A 5,116-nucleotide genomic window follows, 5' to 3' on the forward strand; every position below is an offset into this window, starting at 1 on the left:
TATCTTATCATTTTTATACGAACGCAAAAAAATTTTTTTTTTTGTGGGTCATATGTTGGTATCCTGTCATCAGCGTCGCCGTTTAAAGACAGATGGTTTTGGGATAATAACTTTAGTATAAGTAAATAGAAATCAAATTTTTTTAACATAATGTTTATAACCACAAAAGGAAGGTTGGGATTGATTTTTGGGGTTATGGTCCCAAAGGTTAAGGAATAAGGGTCCCAAAGGGCCCAAAACAACCATTTATCTAGTTTCAGGACAATAAGTTGTGTATAAGTATTTCAATTGCTCTGAAATTGTATCACAATGTTTAATACCATAAGTTGAAGGTTGGGATTCATTTTAAGGGTTATGGGGCAAACAGTCTAGGAATTAAGGGCCAAAAAGGGGCCAAAACAAGCATTTTTCTAGTTTCAAGGGAGGTAATCCAATTCCATTTAAAGAATACTGTTAGATATATGTTTGACTACCTCCCTTACACTGCTTGAAAATTATGTATTAATAAAAATGATGATTGTATTAGTATCATACCATCATAAAATATATGAGAAGAACATAACCTGTATCATGCCAACAACAGGTTTTAAAATAATTGTGTTTATTTGGGATGCAAAGACCTTATGAGTGAATCAATATTAATACCAATATATGCAATCTTTAATGACTTGTCAACAGTATTGTAACTATATCCTTTCTGAATGAGTCTGTTTAAAGGTTTGTTGAATGCATTTTTATGCTATGAATACCCCTATTTGTAATTGGAAGATCACCCCCAGTTCTTTGTGGGGTTAATGTTGCTCAGACCTTATTTTTATGTGGTTTTTTTTAGGTTATGCAATCAAAACCTTATGGGACTGACTTGATATCTAAATCTTCCAGGCTTAAAATATACACACAAAATATAGTGCATTGATCATAACATTCTATACATCCTATCCATGAGCATTTCCAGAAATGTATTAATGCAATATATGCTCCGATATTCAAGGCACAAAAGGATGTTACACTTGTCAAGAAAATTACATAACTTGTGCAAGGTGCAGGAATCTAATATCTGTTCTTAAAAGTATAAATGATGTCATTGTTAAAGTATCGTTAAAAATTAGCGTTATCGTCCTTTGTCTACAATTGCTGTTTAATCAACTGCAACCAATGCAATATTTAAGTTTACTTCCCATTGATAAATTAAAGCAATCTTTACCGTTCAGTGCTTCAAGCACTTGGATTGTGTACTATTGTTTGTCTGGTTTTTTTTTTGGTTTTTTTTTTACGTTGCCAGTTTATTTTTGACTTCCCAATTTGAATGTCCCTTTGGTAACTTTCCCCTTTTAAGAAACAAGACATAGGTGTCTAACAGATCAAACAAGATTCTCCTTTCTATGATTCTGAATTGCACCTTTCAAAATATATCACTTGTTGGTCAAGTGGTTTCAGAGTAATGTGTGATAAAATATTAAGTTCATTCACTAATTCAAAGTATCTGCAAAAAGAAGTAGGTGCCTTACAGTTCTGATTAGTGCTCACAAGTAACAACTCATCACTATGCAGCTCATGGCTAAATACAAAGTATTTCTGTTGTTTTTTTTTGTAAGTGTCGGTTAGTGTATAGAAAGGTATATACTATGAAACTTGAAGCTAGGCTTGCCCCCGAGCTCTTAGTTTCATAGTATATACCTTTCTATACACTATCCAATTTAGCACATATTTACAACTTGAGTAATCCTGTAATTAGTCTATTGATATGTTTTGGCTGACTAGGTGTAGCTCATTTAATTAGTTTTGTAAATTTACTCACTATTATCATTGTAAAATATGTGATTCAAAAGGCCATTGACTCAAGAATGAAAAGATTGTAGCTGCTGGTGTAAGTATATGTTTATTGATTTAAAGCTGTGTTTTACTATACATGTACTTCTTTACATGGTTAAGATGACTAAATAAACTGACCCAAAGCAGGCAATTATTAAATTGCAGTGGAAGCTTTACCTTCTTGCAAACTTTTTTCAATTTTATATAAAAACCTAAAACTATGATAAATTTTAAAACATATAGATAGTTTGCACGAGCTGCATTTGTTTGCACCTGTCATAAGTCAGGAACCAGATGTTTAGTGGTTGATGTGGTTCATAAGTGTTTCTCATTTTCATATGATTAGACCAATTGTTTTCCTGTTTGAATTGTTTTACACTAGGCATTTTTGGGCAATTTATAGCTTGCTATTCGGTGTGTACCAAGGCTCTGTGTTGAAGACCGTACTTTGACCTATTATGGTTTACTTTTACAAACATGGACTTGGATGGAGAGTTGTTCCATCATCACTCATACCACATTGTCTTATATTTATGGTTTATGTTTATGCAAGATATCTGACTGTTAATTACTTTTTTACACTAAATCCATTTGATGTGTACTAATTGATATTTTAGTCTCAGATGAATGATATTATTGGCCTTGAAATAGCTGTCAATAGCTGTGCGTACTCTCAGATCTGTACTTACCGGTAGTGTCTTTTTTGTTTTGGGGATGTTTAAATACCCTGCCACCTAGATGTTTTTCTGCTTTACATTGGTAGGATGTGTTAAGCCCTTTTCAACTGATTTTTGTAGTTTGTTCTTATGTTGTATTGTTACACCACTTTCAAAGGTTAGTACATGGTTTGGCACTAACAAAACCTGCCCCATTCTGTATGTGCCTGTCCCAATTCAGTAGCCTGTAATTCAGTGGTTGTCTGTTGTTGCTGTATATCATATTTGTTTTTCATTCATTGTTGTGTACACACATCATGCCGTTAGTTTTCTTAATTGAATTGTTTAATATTTGTCATTTCGGAGCCTTTTATAGGTGGAGGGTTGTCTTATGGCAATCATCCTAAATCTTCTTATTTCTATATTTCATAAAACATCACATTAATAAATGAATGCATAAAAAAGTTTATTAAGATAAACATGAAATATAAAACATAAGTAAATAAACATTCATAGTTTAGGAGACTATCACATTATAAAAAAATAGTTACAACAGTAAAAACTGTAGTGCATTAAATCACAGAGTTATTCTATCACATCAATATAAAACTATATAAAGTTTGTATTGCACATTTAACATTGTACATGGCACCTGTTAAATTGCTACTAAGTTCATGAATATTTGGTATAGTTCATGATGTCAAACTGAACTTATAAATTCCTGTTGACAATATTAATAAAAAAAGCATGAAAATAAAACGCTGCAGGTGATTTATGCTTGCAAAGATCAAAATAATTTATCCAATTTTAGAATTATCCCATCAAAAAAATAATCCATATTTGCGGTAAAGTGATAACAATTGCTCAAACTTGCTTTCTTTGCAAGAAGGCTTAAAATCCCTGAATCCCTTAAAAAAAAACATGACTGTTATGGTTGTCTCAGACATATATCTAAATGCAATAAAAAACTAGAGGCTCTAAAGAGCCTGTATCGCTCACCTGAATCTACTAGGGTTTTTGAAACCATATAAAAAAAGATAAAATTTGGTTTAATATTGCATTCCATTCTGTGGTTTTCTAAAAGAAGTCATTTGTATGTATTTCTCATGGGGTCCTATGTTAAACTGTCCTTCCCTGGCGCCCATCTTGGATAATTGATCGGCTACAAAGTAACAACACTTGGTCATCACCTCATAAGGAACATTCATGCTTTGGTTTCATTCACTTTAGTGGTTCTCTAAAAGAAGTCATTTGTATGCATTTCCCATAGTGTCCTATGTTAAACTAAGTCCACCCACTGGCGACAAAGTAACAACACTTGGTCATCACCTCGTAAGGAACATTCATGCTTTGTTTGGTTTCATTACATTCAGTGGTTCTCTAAAATAAGACATTTGTATGTATTTCCCATAGGGTCCTATGACAAACTAAGTCCATTGCTGGCGGCCATCTTGGATGATGGATCGGCTACAAAGTAAGAACACTTGGTCAGCACTTCATAAGGAACATTCGTGCTATGTTTGGTTCCATTCCATTTAGTGGTTCTCTAGAAGAAGTTCAAAATGTAATAAAGGGCTGCGCTTTAGCGCATGATACGCCCGTTGCTCTTTTAACTTGTCTTTTATGCTTTAAATGAATTTATATGATCAACTAGAAATATATATACAAATCAAAAGGGATGTTACATTAATATATTCACCAAAGTTTCATAAAATCCCCCTTTTTAAGTATAAAAATTCATTACTTAAGAAAACATAAAATCTAAAATTTATAAAAATGGAAAGGCAGCTTATGTCAATAGATATAAACAATTTATCAAAGTTGCATAAAATTTTGTGAAAGTGTTAGTTATTGTCCCAAAATTGGAAAATCCCCCCTTTCATAACACGGAAATGTAAAATCTGAAATTATAAAAAAATGAAAGGGAGCTTACATCAATAGATATAAACAATTCACTAAAGTTTCATGGACATTGGTGAAAGCCTTTTTGAGTTATTGTCCGAAGTGTTGAAAATCCCCCTTTTTTTATGAATAAAGCCCCATAAATCCAAAACTTAAAATCTGAAATTTATAAAAATTGAAAGGGAGCTTACATCAATAGATATAAACAATTCACCAAAGTTTCATGGACATTGGTGAAAGCCTTTTTGAGTTATTGTCCGAAGTGTTGAAAATCCCCCTTTTTTTTATGAATAAAGCCCCATAAATCCAAAACTTAAAATCTGAAATTTATAAAAATTGAAAGGGAGCTTACATCAATAGATATAAACAATTCACCAAAGTTTCATGGACATTGGTGAAAGCCTTTTTGATTTATTGTCCGAAGTGTTGAAAATCCCCCCTTTTTTATGAATAAAGCCCCATAAATCTAAAACTTAAAATCTGAAATTAAAAAAAAACGAAAGGGAGCTTACGTCAATAGATATAAACAATTCACTTAAGTTTCATGGAAATTGGTGAAAGTGTTTTTGAGTTATCGTCCGAAGTGTGGACGACGGACGGACAGACGGACGGACAACGTTATACCATAATACGTCCTGTCTAAAAGACGACGGGCGTATAAAAAGTTAACGACGAAGATGACGGACGACAGACGACGGATGCCAAGTGATGAGAAAAGCTCACTTGGCCCTTTGGGCCAGGTGAGC

This window comes from Mytilus galloprovincialis, chromosome 6, assembly GCF_965363235.1.
Source record: "Mytilus galloprovincialis chromosome 6, xbMytGall1.hap1.1, whole genome shotgun sequence".
Classification (NCBI taxonomy): domain Eukaryota; kingdom Metazoa; phylum Mollusca; class Bivalvia; order Mytilida; family Mytilidae; genus Mytilus; species Mytilus galloprovincialis.